Raw genomic sequence first — 16,637 nt, 5'->3', positions numbered from 1 at the left:
GCTTAGTTTTCCAGATTTTTCTATTTTTAAAAAGAAGTTAGAAAACTTAAAAAAAATAAATAAATAAAATCTCTTTAAAGTGTTGGGAACAAATTCAACTTAAGAACAACCAAAACAAACTATTGACCAAATAAAACGTATCTGCAGGCTTCTCTACCTCCAGTTTGGTAACTTGTTTCAGACAAATGGACCATTTTTAGCTTCTTTCCTAAAAGCCAACATTTACATTTATTTATCTGTATTCTTAGACATGAGTCTAATTTCTTAAATTTTTCTAATTTTTTTAAAAAGTGCTTCAACTAAACTAGATGGACGGAAAATGTCTTGGAATTGAGTTATCATAGAGCAATGACCACTATTTGAGATTGGAGAAGTTGTGCTGGTTATGGGGGAGGGGAAGCCAAAAGGAAAAAAATAACACTTTCTTGTAGAAATTATTATTAAGGATAGTCTTAGGGTCACTATCCCATAGAAGTTTGTACAATGATAAAAATGTTGTATATCTGTTCTGTCCAATGTGATAACCAGTAGCCACATGCAGCTACTGAGCACTTGAAATGTGGCTAGTACAACTAAGGAGTATAATTTGAATTTAAATTAATTTAATTTTAACTTTAAATCACCACATATAGTTAGTGGCTGCTGTATTAGACAGCACAGCCCTAGGTATATACACTAGAATAGAACATCTCATTCAAAAGATATTACTCCTATGTGCATCCTTACAGATGTCAAACTGATTTCCAGATTGGTTTTACTAATTTATAAGGCTAAAGTGATTGTTTTTTTAAAAAAAAAAAAAATTCATCATCTTCAACACTGGGATTGTCAAGATTTAAAATTTTTGATGTCAGTTGGGCAATAATGGCAGCTCTTAGTTAATCTTTATTTTCCTTATTACGGAGTTTATCATCTTATATTAACTATTTGGCTTTGCACCTTGATCATGTTTCTACTGGGTTATTTGCTCTTCTTTTTTCTCTCCCTTCTCTCCCTCTCTTCCTTTCTTTCTTCCTTTTTTCCTTCCTTCCTTCCTACCTAACTTGTAGAAGCAATTGATAAATGTTTAACTTTTAATCTTTTGCCTGTTACATGAATCAAAAATGTCTTCTCCCAGCCTGTGCATCTTATTTTCACTTTGTTTATGGTCTTTTTTGATCAGAGGCTTTACAATTTGAATGTAGTATGGTGGCTCTGTCATTTACTTTATGGCTTGTGCAGTTTATCCCTTATTCAAAAAACTCTCACTGAACTAAAGTCTATTTTATCTGAAAATAATATAGCGAGACCAAAGGAATGTTGATTCCTTTGGTTTAGGGTTGCTGGATTTAGTAAATAAAATTATAGCATTCGGGTTACATATGACATTTAAACAAACATTTTTTCCTTTTTTTGTATAAGTTTGTCCCATGCAATATTTGGGACATAATTATAATAATATTCATTATTTATTATTAAAATTCAAATTTAACAGGTCATTCTGTATTTCATCTGTCAATTGTATTTTATTTAGAAAATATCTCTCCATGTATTTTTCTCTCATTTTTCTTCCAAATTTCCAAGAACCTTATGGATTATGTGTCTCCCTTTTAGTTGGCATTTAAAAGAAATTTAGTTCCTTACCCAACATAAGGATCTGTCTTTCAAAAGGCAAATTAAGGCCACTTACATTTATTGTGGTTATTTATTTTAAATATTTACCATGCTTTTTGTTGTGCTTATTTTTCTCTTTTTCTGTCCTTTTCTATATTGATTAGGATTTATTTATTTCTGGCTTTACACTCTACTAACTTGGATAATATAACTCTATTATTTTAATTGTTGACCTTAATACTTTAAGCAAACGTTTTGTAACTGAAGTTATAGTTAGTTGAGAGAGCTTCATGCTCTTTTCTTGTATTTGAATGAAATGGTTCTCATTATTCGAATTATTTGTGTGTGTGTATTTTTCTTTTTGTAAAGTTTTTGAGACAAGGCAATATAATAATCACATCTGTGCTTTACAAAAAAAAATTCTGAATCTGTATGAAGAATAAATGATGGAGCTGGGCTGGAGAAATGCACTACTTGAAGTCAGCAAGACAGTAGCTGGTGAAAGATGGTGACACACTGATTAAAGGAAGAAGCAGTGAGGATGGAAGGGAGTGAAAAATACACTAGAGGCACCGGAGAGTGTATCACCCAACTTACTGAGTCATCAGATTTAATATTCTGAATTTCCTGGGTTGGGTAATAATTAAAATGGAAATTATAGGAAAATAGCACCTTATTTACTTATTTATCTATTTCTTTTTAACAAAACAAAAAACCCAAGATTTATCAAGACAGAATACTGTTTAAAGATACTGCAAATGGTGAGGGGTAGATGGCAAAGTGAATAGTTTTAGCTATAGCTACTGTCACATGGGAAAGTTACGACTGTCTGGGTTACAATGGTCGGTGGGGATGGGTGGGTAAAATGTTAGGAGACTTGGTGTGGGGTGAGAAGGCTTTCAGGGCACAAAGTTGGAAGTAACTCTTATCACACTGGAAAAACCCTCATGGGTAAGGTTAAACATATTGCCAAGATTGGGGGCTTTTGCCTGGAAATCATGGGGTCCCCATCGAGAGCAATTGTGATGCTGCTATGGGAGTTTGGTTCAGAGTTAGATAGCTGAGAAGCTTGAGCTTGAAGGTTGAACTTGAAGACCTAATCTCCAGCCCTTCTTCTGCTTTCATATTTCTCCTTCAGACCTGTAGTTTACTATACTTTAAGTATTGGTATGTAATATTTATATTTAGAATTTGTTATATCTATATTCTCTTGAGGATCTAATATTTAGAGCCTGCGACTATTCCCCCACTGCAGGTCAATCTGGATATTTTGGAGAAGAGAAATTATTGCAGGAAGAAAATATTTTAATTAATGATCTTGAAGATCTTGAAAGATGTGTCTGATATTAAGAGCACTTGTTATCATACAGTAATGTCTTTGGCTAAAATACTGAATGAAAGAAGAGACGCAAACACTTCCTGTTATGCAACTCAAGATACTATATGCTTTTGAGGACACCTACATCACATTCTTTCTTTTTTTGTGTGTGAGAGGGGCTTTTTGGCAAAAATCGGAAAGCCTGCCAGACAAATTCTAAAAGAACTGTAACACTTACATCACATTCTTTTGGTACTATCATTCAATTCTCCATATTAAAAAATCTTTCAAAGAGTGTTAGCTTTCAATATTTGGTTCTTTGGATTTCTGGTAACAGTGAAGAAATGGAGTTGCCACCCTTTCTCCTTATGCAGCTCAGAGTTTACTCTACTTTCATATGGATTTGTGAGGGAGTAAATACAGGTAGGGAAATGATGGTGATCCATTATCTATTGGTCCTCTTGTCCACTCATTTTGTTTCTTCCTGGAGAAAAGAACAGGACTATCTGCTTTCAGCACAAACTTGGCAATTCCCCTAGGAAAGACTCAATTAGCAAAGGTGATTTCCTCACTGCCTGTTGAAGGCAACCCTCTGCCCTGCTGCTGCTCCCCAAAGAGCAATACCAGCATTTCAGTTGATTTAGGCATCATTGAGAGAAACTGACATCTCACTTGACAGTTCATTGTATCAATAAGATTGAGCTTTCCTTTGGGGTGTCCAAGACAGTGGTTGCAGCACAGATCTCCCACCCTTTCCGCAAAGAAGAAACATCATATTCAACATTCCAGATTGCCCTGTTTCAGTATCTTATGATCCTCAGAGACCTAGGATTTCAAATGTAAGTTTGTCCTGAACACTGAAAGTAAAAACCTAACACAATGTACATCGGCTGACACTTTCCTAAAAGAAAAGCAAACAAATTAAAAACTATATGTTTTCAACAAGTCAGTGAAAATTAAAATTTTAAGAATAGAAAAATAAATCTATGTGTAGGCTATAATACAGACATAAACCTGAACATACCTTTCATAGAGAAACCTTTTGCTCAAGGGCTTTCTCTGATCACAAAGACATTCTCATCTCATGGACAAGGAAGCCTGGAAAAGCAGGGGAAGAAAATAGATGAAGAGGAAAATAGAATTAATATTCCAACTTTCTCAACCCTCAAGTAGGTTCACCCTGAGTAGTGCTCTATGCAGCCTTCCAGAGGTTCCTCAGCAGTGTAAAATGTACACATACACATACACACATACACACCTCTAACAGAATTACCGTAAATATCAAATGCAATAAAATAGATGCAAAATGTATAGTGCAAAGTGGGTGCCTAATCTATATCGTTATTATTCTTCATTTCAGAATTTTTCAGTGATACAGATGATCTATCAGTTACTCTTCCAGCCACTCATAGTCTCTACTCAGACCCAATTTTTCACACACAATAAATTCTCAGAAATATATAGATCAGTGTTTCTCAAAATATGGTTGACAAACCACCAGCATCAGAATCACTTGTGGAGCTTATTGAAGGGGAAATGTCTAGGTTCCACTAAATTAGAGTCTTTGAGAATGAGCTCAGGAATATGTATTTCATGAGACGCAATCATTTGTGTAAAGCTAGGGAAAATTGCCAGGGAGGTCTGAGACAGGACTGTGGGCTCTCACCATTGGTAGAAGTCAAACACACTGGCGAAGAGCCTGGGGATCTGGATTGAGATTTTGCCAGCTGAAAAATTTTTGCTGTTAAGAGTCTGGGCTTTGAAGCTAAAAACACTTGAGTCAAAATACTGGCTTTGCCTCTTACTTGCTGTCAAATCTTGAGCAGGTTGCTTACTCATCGTGAGCCTCAGTTTCCTTCTATGTAAGATATGAATAATAATGGTAAGCATGAGTAATAATGGTAAGCATCTCACAGGATTTGGAAATGATTAAAAGAAATAATAATATAGGTAGTTTATGAAGCCTGGCACCTGGCACAGACTGAATGACTAGGAAACATCGTCTTTATCACAACTATCAACTGCTTTCAGGAAAGCACTGGAAGTATACGAGTAATAAAGTATTTATTGAAAACTCCCGGAAGTTAAACTGTGAAATGGTGGGTTCCTCAGTAGGGCAAGACAGCTAGAAAATAAAAATTTGATTTAAAATTGGTATGCCATAAAATTTACTATCTAACTACACCATTTATATCCAGAATAAATGCTAAAACCAATGGAATGCTTAGAATAGCTGAAATCTCGAATTTACCCAGTCAAAACAGAATATGGTGTCACTTGATTCATAAACTGACCTCCACACTGCAGAGAACCCGCCTTCAAATGGAAAATACCAACATTGCACAATCTGTCACTTTCTGCTGGCATCTGAAAAAAGCTCATCTGTATATGCCCCTAATTGTAGAAAAAAAAATCAGAGCTATAACTATGCTTTCTATATTCATATTAAATAAATTACTTCATTGTTTAGCAGGTTTATTTTCCAGGAAAAGTTCCTTTTCAGGTTTGTCTCTTATGTAATTATTAAAATTACAAAAATACTGTGTTAGCAGATTATAACTTAGTTTCTATAGTTGGAGGTGCAAGTATGACACAGAGGAGAACCATAAGTAAAGATTTACAATAGTTAGATGATGTGGCTTCTATTCTGGTGTCATCACAGCTGGCTGTGTGATGACAGGAAAGTTACTAACCTTTGCTGTGTTATACAACTCCATCATCTGTAAAACAAGAAAAACGCCACCTGCCCTAAGTCCCTCAGAAACTGGTAATAAGATCAAATAAGATGTCAGGGTAAGTGCTTTGAAAAAGTATGACAAAAGAACAATTATTTTTAGTAAAGAATGGAGCCTCACTTCTTAAACAGTGAGCACCCATATATCCTCTTAAGCCACCAAGTAGAATTGAAAGAGGCAATGTGTAATTATAACAAAGCTCAAAAGATCTGGTCTCCTGGGCCTCATCTTCCTCACCCTCCCATTGTTGTGGCAAATGATTAATCATCAGGCTTCTTGACTTCTCTCTTTGCTGGCTGGCCACCCTAGGGTCATAGCCACTTTTCAAATCTGTCTTTGGGTTTCATAGCTATCCAGGGCAAAAAGCTTTTCCTGGTGTTAGGGCATGCCAAAGCTGAACCTGGAACCCCCATTAGCCTAATTGACAGCACGACTTTCCCCTGGGGAGAAGAGTGATAATCTAGCTATTTATCTTGTCTGTAGGTTTATCACCACTGTGCTCAGGCAGAGATGCTTAAATATAAAAATGAGGTAAGGCACATTCTTCCCAGACTATGCACGATTAAAGCAAGGTTGGGGGTCAGAAGAATGAAAGGGGAGCATCTGGGATTGCGGTCCTCTCTGTTGCTGCTTAATATCTCAAGTGGCCTTGGAGTAACGGGCCGCTCATGAGGGCACTAAAGGACATCTCATTGTAATTGGGAGCAGGCTGGAGCTGTGTGGCCACTGCTACCCATGGAGTGGCTGCCTGCAAGCGGCTAGACTGCTGCTTTTCTGCAAGGGAGGAGAGGCCCATTAGAAACATGAAGAGGCGGTTTAATTCCGCAACAAGATGTGTACAAATGTATGCCTCCTATTGAAACCCATGCAACAGCTTCCAAAGTTAATTAAAAGCTAATTTTCTAATGAGGTGGCAACACTGGCAACAACATGCTATCAGTATGAGAGCTATAGCCAGCAGCCGGTAAGGGAACAGGCAACTTCCCTCTTACAGGATGGAAGATCCTACCTGCATCCATTAATTGCCCTCCAGCTGTATTGCTTTAATGCTAGACACTGGTATAGACTGTCATAAAAATCATGAATTGCTTTAGCATTGCCAAGGTATTGTTGATACTTAATTTTACAGGAGGGCTACTTCTAGGCATAACATCACAGGCAATGAGATCCATTCCTGGAGATATTAAATCTAGGGGCAATGCCATGGACGCTCTGTTAGGTCAAGTGCCATGGACATTTTAATCCTTTTGGCAACTGGTAATTGTAAGCCAGATTTGCAATTAGCTTTAATAAATAGAGAGAAAGTGCCTTAAATTAACTGCACTTATGTTGGTTTTGCCTCTTGTTTCGATTTCAAACACATAGCCAAGCAAAACGACTCTCGGTCATTATCTTAATGATACAGATCTCCTGGCCACAGTCAGAATGTGCCAGACACCTGTGGCCATTCCTAGGCACTCTTCTTCACAGGGAGTGTATAATGATGTCATGCAACTAGATGCTGAGCATCACCAAGAAACAGCAACGCACATTACTACAGAAACTCCAGGATTCTGGATACGTAGGAGATAGGTTGTTTGTTCAATTCTACCAGTAAATAGTTTGAAGAACTATTTAGAGTCTCTTCAGGTAATCTAAAAAATTGAATAAAACTTTAACATATAGTCATTTAATAGTAAGCAAAAGGTAGAAAAATACTCTTCTCTTATTCTTTCTCATAGCATCTCTTTTTGATTCTGCCTAATCCCTTCATTCATTCATATTCTGTCAGTATCATGTTTTTTCACTGTTTCTTTCTAAGCTTGCTGTCTTATACTCATATTCTAGTGCTCTCTAGAGTTCTCTGAAGCTCAGAATATGGTGGTAAATCTAGGTGGTTATTAATTCATTGAAACCTCAGGAAATCCCACCCCACTATCTCATTGAACAACATTGAATCACATGCCCACATTCAAGCCAGTTACCAGAGAGGGGAAGGAGACCATATAGTTTGCCAAGAGTAACAAAGACTGGGGCTGGAACTGGCCTGACCTCCCCTGCAGCAATGGCTACACGGAGGAGTATGGACACCTGAGTAAAGCTTGGGATTTGTTTGGCAGGATAAAGAAGAAGATGCTGCTGGAGGATTATAAGTGTCTGCTACAGAATTATAAGTAGTTTCTAGGGTATGGCAAACAAAGAGGGGAGCAGAATCTGAAGACTACTATCAGGATTGCTCTCAGCAAATAAGATGACTAAAGTTGGACCCTCTAGAGAGGGAGGAAGTAGAGCTCCATGTTCTGTGATACTAAGATCTACACGTGTTAGCAGATGTGAGAAGAACTGAGGTCCTAGAAGGAGGAAGCACCACATATTATTCATTCTTCAACAAATGTTTGTTGACTGCCTATTGGTGCCTGGCACTACAGGTAAAGCATTGAATGGGACAAAGTACATACTCTCAGAAAACTTATTCCCTAGTGGGGGAAAGAGATGAAAAGCAAATTAAACATATAAATAAAGTCATTTTAGATTATGAAGAAACTCAGACTAATACAGTTTTTGGCTTAGGACAGAAGCAGTTAACATTAGCTAGATATGTAAGGGAAGGCATCTTTGAGGACATGATGACAAAATTGAAGTAGTAATGGGAATTTTCAATGCCCAAAATACCTGCTGCAAGTGACAATCAGCTAAAAGGCATGTTCCAGAAAGTTCTTTATTTGACTTGTGCTGATTTCATTTCTGACGTGATGTTTTAATAATTGTGTCTAAGAATCGTTACTAAGGACATATCATCTACTACAGTTTTGCGTATGTTATTGATTCAGTCAATAAATATTCATTAAGTACCTACTGTGTGCCAGGCATTATCCTAGCCAAATGGTGAGGAACAACATGAACAAAACCAAAAACATTCCTGCTCCAGGGAAGCTGATATTCCCATCTAATTCCCACCTATTATAAAACAAACAAACAGTGAGATAGATCCTAAGCACATTTGGCAGAGCAGAACACTAGCTTAGAGATATTAAGTACCTTGAATTACATTACAGTTCAAAATGCTGAATTTTAAAAATTATGCACACTGCCTTAAATAAACCAGTAATACAAAAGAGCTATGGTAGAAAATGCAGGCAGTAACTAAATTTGATGAAAGCAGTCTTCAAAATATTCAGAGTAAAGACAGGTCTGAATCCATCATGTGAGATCCTAAAATATGAACTATTAAACTACTCATATTAACACTTAAATTACCTTAATACAATCTCGATAATCTTAATGAAGATAAAAATCAGAAAATCTCCGATAATAAGAATTGTAATCAGGATTTGACCCACAGGGTCCGTGAATGCAAGTTATTGGTTCAAAAACTCTCTGAACTTATGTGAAACATGAATGTATAGGTACCCTATTCTAGGAAGAAATGCCCAGAGCATTCATGAGATTTTCAAAGGGGTTTGTTAATTCAAAATGTATCCAGGATCATCAGTTTAGAAGTTACATATATCTCCCAAAGGGAGCTTTCAAGTAGATTTCAATGCAAAAGGGAATATTAAAGAAGAGCACACACCAAGAAAGTAGCAGTGATTTCTAAAGAATGTCATCAGGGAGTCTAAGCCCCCAAATATGTTGAGGTAGGTGAAAATTCCTAAAGAAAAATATTAAAAAGTTTTAGCTATTTATGTTCCAAATAAGAGAAAGGTCAGGGAGGGAAGGTCTAGGTTTGCCTGTTGCTGAGGTCCAACTGTGTAACACTGACAGACAACAAGTAGAGAACTGATATGATAAGGCCCCAAGAGTCAAGAAGAATCATCTCCATATAGGAAAGGCAGGACAAATGCTGGTAAAAGGAAGTTGAAGCCCTACATTTATAAGAAGACAGTAAGAATTTGTCTGCCTCAATTGTCCCTTAGCTTTCAAAGGTTACTTATTTAGAACTTTAGGAAACATGGTTTATCAGTCTACCCTTGGTATTCTTAAGTAATCGTGAAGAATTGAAGTTCTGGAAGACTAGAGCTAGGTAAACTTAGCCTTGAGATACAAAAGCAGGTCAGAGAACTTGACTCCAGGCAAGAGTCTAGAATAGATTATTTAAAATATATTTTGTGAGTACTTAAAACAAAGTCAACTTTGTGTAATAAAAATGGCTCGTTTTCTTTTGAGCTAATGTTTCTCAATAAAACATTATGTTAATGCAGTAAACTATACTACATACCACACTGTGTTTAATAAATTCTCTATTTAGGAACTTTTTTTTTCTAGACCATAGTACATCATGACCTTAGATGTTAAATATAAAAACTGGCAAGCTAAATGGAAATAATAGTATGACCTACTCAAATGTATCTCTTACTGAAAGAGAAATTTAGAAGCTAAATAAGTGTAGTTAAAAAACTGGCTCTAGAGTCAGACGTTTTTATTTGGGAACGGTCTTGAAAAAATCATCTAAGCTTTAGATTCCTCAAAGTAAATTGGAAAAAAATAATATCTACTTTCTGTGGTTCTGTGAGAATCCAAGAAAATAACACACATAAAGTGCTTACTAATGGGCCTATGGTGACAGAGTGCTCAACAAATGACTGCTTTTCCTGCTATTATTGTTGCTTGCTAATTAAACATAGTGGTTTTGTAGGTGTAAGCCCAAGCAATGCTCAAGGAAAAAGGGGCTAATATAATAGCACAATAAATTTTAAAACTGTTAAATTATCATATAAGAAATATTAGTAATAAGCCCTAATCTTCTCAAATGTTAATATAATGCTCCATTAAAATCATATTAATAATCGTTAATGTTAATTTTATTTCAGAGTGAGCCCTGCCAAAGTAGTCAGAGAACTGTGAAGTCATGCATAATGAATGTCTAAAACATTATAAAATTATGTGAAAAAACAGTATTGATGCACACATAAATGGCTCATTGAAAGTACTGCGGAAAACACAACCACTATAATTCGCATATTTGTAGATGTGTTTCTATATTTTAGTGTCCAGTTAGTCGGAGCTGTGAAAAAGTACTTCCCCATGAATCTGTGCACCCACCACTCACTGAAATAAATACCTGTCAAGCATTGTACATACAACAAGATAAGGAATTAGTTTGTTCACTCCTTAATTTGGGAGTGTGCTAGGCAGTTCTGGAAACTGCTAACTAAATGACCATTTCCTAGTGACTGAAACTGTGCTATCGTAATATAAGGCACATTTCTATTTATTTATTTGTTATTCAGTTCATTGACTGAGTTTCAGCTACATACAAGAAAAGAAAAGAAAGAAAAAAATAGACATGGAGTCAGCTCATGGAAAGATAGCAGGCTACAGAAATAATACTAATGCTTAATGGACTCTGGAAAGCACCTTATGAAAGGTACTGTTGCAATGCTCTGATGAGAAAGAGAAAATGTCATTTCAGTTGAGTCTTGAAGCACTAATACTAGAGACCTGTGACTGCGTAGCTAATGATAATGGAGAAGGAACCTACAAAATAGGCACAGAATGATCCAAGAGCAGAGAGGGGAACCATAGGTGAGCATTAGAGAATGGAGGAGGCTGATTAGATTGGGACTAGGGGTTCATGTAGACAAGACTTTGAGGAGTGAGAAGAGGACCTCAGACTGAATGCTAAGAACCACTGAAATTTAGGGCTAAAAAGAAAAAAGGAAAGCCACAGAGGAGGCTGTGAAGAATCAGAAAGGTAAGTGAAAAGGTAGGAAAACATGGTATGACAGAAGTCACAGAAGAAAAGGTATCAAGCAGAAGACAGCTTCAAACAGTATCAAATGCCAGAGACGGTCAAAGTAAGAACTCAAAAGTGTCCATTGAATTAAGCACTTAAATTATTAGTAACCTCGGGTAGGGCAGACGTGGTAGAGATGTAAGGATATAAGCATAAATAAAATATGTCGGGAATGAAGGAAGGTGAAAAGGAAATATAGTGAATGAAGATGAAACCTAATAGAGATGTGACATTTGGTTAGAAGAGAAGACAGAAATGGTAGTATTCAAAGCCTGAAATAAGATGCTCACAGTAAGGAAGAAGAGGGCAGCAGTCAAAAGTGAGCACAGATCCTGTGAAATGGACAGGATGTGAAGTCAACACGGATTGCCACTTGGCTGAGAGGGAAGGAGGAGGAATTGTGTAGGTTTTTACAGAAAGATGTGTCATTGATAGAAGTAGAAAATGGTCGAAGATGAAGAGAACAGAGAAAGAAAGTAATGGAGTCTTCTTTGGATGATATAAATCTCAGGTCCTTTTCAATCTTATTTTCTGGATCAATGGTTTCTAAATTATGCATCTTAAGGCATTCAAGATGTTTTCTGCTCATTGACGGCTCTGCAGTGCGGTTTATGTGCTACAGTACTGCATGTGGCTAATTTTATAAAAATTAGAATCTTTATAATACTTTTAATAAAACTAGAGCTATAATAATTTTTTTTACAACTTAGAATTACAGAGGTTATCTTGTAATATAGTACTTAAAAGAGTGGTAAAACAAGAGATGTCACATAAAACTTAAGAGATGCCCCAGGCTGAATTTGCTGATTTTTAAAACTTTTTCCTAGGACTTCTCTATTTTTTTACTCATTCCCTGCATTTCTTCAAATTTTATGGCCGAAAATGTCACCTTATATGAATCTCAAATTTACATTTCCAGCTTGTACTTGTCCCCAAACTCGTCTTAGATATTCAGCCATCTATTCGACATCTCGACTTTAATCACCTAACAAGTATTATTTGAGAACTTACTGTATGCGAGGCACTAGTTTTAGCACTTTGAACACATGAGTAACCAGGAGAAATCTCTGCTCTTGTGAATCTTTCATTCCAGTGAAGGGAGACTGAAAATAGGCAATATGCATAATAACTAAGTAGAATATGTGGGATGTTCAAAAGTGATAAGCACTGAGCAGTAGAGGTAATACTACAGCAAGTGGCTTAGAAGTACTCTGGCAGGACAGAGGGTTGAAAACTTAAATAGGGTAGTTAGGGTGGTACCTCATTAAAGAAGGTAACACTTGAGGAAAGATTAGAAAGAGGTGAAAGTGTGTAGCATAGAAGAAAGTCATTGTAAAGCCCCTGAGGTCAAAGCATATCTTGTGAAATCAAGAGAAGTCTGAATTATGACTGTGGCAGAGAGTAAGTGGGGCAAATGAAAATGCTGATCTCCCCCTTGTCTGTCTTCCTTTTCTACGAAGCATTTCTCACCACCTGGAATAAAACGTGTGTCATATTTGCAAGCCTTTTTTCATTTGTTAATTTTATATCTCTGTTTACCTTCTTCTCCACAGAGGGCTCACGTCAAAATTTATCAGTTTTAGTTTGCTGCTGTATTTCCAATTGCTCAAAAGTATCTTGCATGTAACAGAAACTCAATAAATATTTGTCGAGTGAATGAATAAATAAAAAAGAATATAGCAATACAATAGGCTTATATCTGCCTATATTTATGTATCTTTTGATCTAAGAAAGCAAAAGTTGGGTGTTCTTGTAATCGTAGAGAACAGGGAACAAATAATTTACATATTTTTAAATGAATATTAATGAAATTATAAAGCCTGGAAGGCTAAACAGCAAAACCACAAATATATAAATATTAACAAAGGATATATCTGGGTAATAAAATTTGGGTTTATTTTTTCTTATTAGCTTCTGTGTTTTTTGAATAATGAACATTATTCAAATTGTATGTTAATTGTATGTTAAAGACTGGCAAAACTTGCCAGGGTGCGTTGGCTCACATCTATAATCCCAGCACTTTGGGAGGCTGAGATGAGCGAATTACGAGGTCAAGAGTTTGAGACCAGTCTGACCAATATGGTGAAATCCTGTCTCTACAAAAAACACAAAAATTAGCCAGGCATGGTAATGCATGCCTGTAATCCCAGGTACTCAGGAGGCTGAGGCAGGAGAAGCACTTGAACCTGGGAGGCGGAGGTTGCAGTGAGCCAAGATCTTGCCATTGCACTCCAGCCTGGGACACGGAGAGAGACTCCACCTCAAAAAAAAAGAGTGATAAAACTATATATATATTTTAAATCTCTCTCTCTATCTATCTACCTATCTATCTATATATCTGTCTATCTACTACATATACATATAATCTAAACCTGTGATATGGTGAATTGATTTGAACTTTTAAAGTAGAGACAGGTGGGTCAGTGTATATTGGAGCGTTGCTTTCCAATCTTATTATAATTTTTGGTTCAGTAGACTATAATTGTGGTATACCTCCACAAGCCACAATTTAATGAACCTGGAGCCTCATTTCTGGGACCAAAAAGAATTGGGAACCTGGAGCTCCATAATGCTGTTTTGTTTCATTAAATGTTCTTACTGTCTGTGTGGAAATAAATGTGACTTGTCCCTGACAGATGATAAAAGGCAGCAGACATCATTAGTGTCCATCACATGATTCCTGACACCTACCGGAGAAAGGGCCTCTGTTTGCTCATGATCAGAAGTAAAATCTTTCTACCGATTGATTTGAAATTGCTTCTTAACTTCAATGTTCAGATCTAGCCATGAAACCAAGAGTGGCTTCCTATTCCGACCTTAAAAACCTTCTTCTGAGGTTTTGAATCATTTCAGCTCTGTATTTCAGGGTGTTTCAAGGGACAGCCATGTTCACAAAGGAAGAAGGCTCCATGGAATGCTTTATTAGAATTTCAAAAAAGTGCCATCTCTCAAACTGCTCATTACCAGGAACAACCTGATGCCAAGCAATTTATGATTATTAAAACATATAATTTGCATTTAAATTAAATGAATTAATAAATAGCACAGATTAAAATTATGTGTTATATTTTCTTATTGTTTGTTGCCTTAATTTTTACACGTTAAAATAAAAAATAAAATTTACGGGTCTTCATTTTTTTTTTTGGACACAGTAGGTACTGAGAAAAATATGAATTGGAGAAATTAGTCCCTATTATTTCCAGTTTTTTCATGAGAATATATTCTTAGATGCATGTTTTCCTTAAAATATGGCTGCTTTTAAAAAATGAATTATATTTTATTTGTTTTAGAGATATTTCTCAATATTTTCCATGTAGGAAACTTTTAAAAGACATGAATAAACCAAATGCTTTGCTTCCAATTTCTTATATTAAATGGTTTTAATAAACAATAGTCTTTTTTTCTTTTTGACATGAAGTCTTGCTCTTGACTTCCAGGCTGGAGTGCAATGGTGTGATCTCAGCTCACTGCAACCTCTGCCTCCAGAGTTCAAGCAATTCTCCTGCCTCAGTCTCCCAAATAGCTGAGTAATACTCTTAATAATCAATTAATATTTATTGAGAAACTATCATATGTAAGTTGTTATACCAGATATTATTATGAAAATCGAACGTATAAGAACGCCCTTCACATAAAGTATGGAGTTTTTTATGAATATACAACATAAGGCCTCAAAAAACTTTTTAAATGCAAAACAAAAATTCTATAGAAAACAGTTCCAAGGTGATTTTACTGCATAGAGTCAACCTTCAAAATGATAGATTCAAAATTCTTTTTCTAAGTGAATTCTGAGACTGGGCATAATGGTGCCCTCCTGAACCTGAATCTTTCCTGAAATTCTCCCCACAGATGATAATATCAAAAAACAGTGCAGATAAATTTACAAATGACTCAGGACGTCTGTCTTACCAGGAAACAGAAAATCCTATGAACATCAACTTGTCTGTAAATACAGATATAAATATCACATCACAACAAACCTCCTGACACAACTGTCAGCCTGTGGGTGGAGAAAGAAAGAAAGAAGAAACTTAAGACACATGATAAAACAGTGGAGCACATAGACAAGGCAGAGACCCGAGAAAAAGAAAATACAATACTAAGTGGCAAAACTGGGTATGGTATCTTGTAGTTCACAATACTGGGTATAGGAAAGATGGTTAAAAGTGAGTAGAATTAAAGGAGTCAGTAGCTTTGTTAAGCATTAATTCTTAGAAAGAATCATAAAAGTAGAGAAAGAATTGTGTCCTGATGATGTCACATAAACAAGAAAGAAAAAGAGATTACTGAGGATCTTTCAGAAATACAACAGTAACAAGTTATGCCAGTTCTTTGATTCTCCCTTACCACAATAACATTCATTAAATAAATGGCCTCACTATACTGACAGGAAACTGGAACTTCTGGGCTAAGGACCTTACCCCCAAAATGTCCAGGAATAGGAAAAACGAAAAAATCAAGCCAACGCCATACAGAGCTAATGGAAGAAGAAAACAGAAAATTTAAGTCAAAATATGTCAGCCACTGAAATGTTATTTGTCAAAAAAGAAGAAAACTCCCAGGAAACAAAAGAAGAGTCTAACACAATTTTTGAGTTCAGCTTAATTTCAAGTATAATTTTTAAAAATCCTCAAACAAGCTTTTAGAAATTACATATCGATATGTAGATATTGAGGTAGATATAAATATTAACTATAATGTAAAACATTATAGTTTAAATGTAAAACAATATAAGTGGAAAAAGGGGGAAGTAATGCAATAAGAGTTGATTGATCTTAGTAAAGAAATTGAAGGAAAAGACAAGTTTATTTCAGAAATAAAAAATAAAAGATAGCCCAGATTTATAACAGATTCTACTGAAAGTTTAATAATGGACTATGAAGAAAAGCAGAAAAACAACAAAGAAAATAAAATGAAATAAATAAAGAGTCAAAAGATGCTTGAAATGGAAGATAAGCAAAACAGTTTAATGCACGTATAATTGAAGTCTCTGGAGAAAAATAAAACAATGCAATATAACTAATATATAAAACTATAATCTTAAAAATCTTTCAGAACTAAACAAACCCTTATTTTTACATATTTGATAGCCCCACTGTGTGCATGGAAAACTCAAAAGTGAGAAAGTCTGAGATGTCTCCTAGAAAAACAACCAGAATTTAAAGACAAAAAAAAATTCAAGGTACACAGGCAATAAGATCAAGTTACTTACAAGAGTGAAAAATTAAACTGCAGAGAAAGTAAAATAAGATCATTGGCTGTTTCATAAGTAATA

At 35.7% G+C, this 16,637-nt stretch overlaps 1 non-coding gene across 1 annotated transcript; it reads right to left on the bottom strand.

Moving 5' to 3' along the window:
• Positions 1-3,085: 3,085 nt before the first annotated feature.
• Positions 3,086-3,147, bottom strand: LOC118148686 (U7 small nuclear RNA). The gene has a single exon (XR_004735604.1). It is a non-coding gene; the product is annotated as a U7 small nuclear RNA (small nuclear RNA).
• Between the last annotated feature and the right edge of the window lie 13,490 nt (positions 3,148-16,637).

The sequence above is a fragment of the Callithrix jacchus genome, chromosome 16 (genome assembly GCF_049354715.1).
Source record: "Callithrix jacchus isolate 240 chromosome 16, calJac240_pri, whole genome shotgun sequence".
Taxonomy (NCBI): domain Eukaryota; kingdom Metazoa; phylum Chordata; class Mammalia; order Primates; family Cebidae; genus Callithrix; species Callithrix jacchus.
The sequence above is the reverse complement of the archived record's forward strand: the minus strand, read 5'-3'. Positions and strand labels throughout refer to the sequence as shown.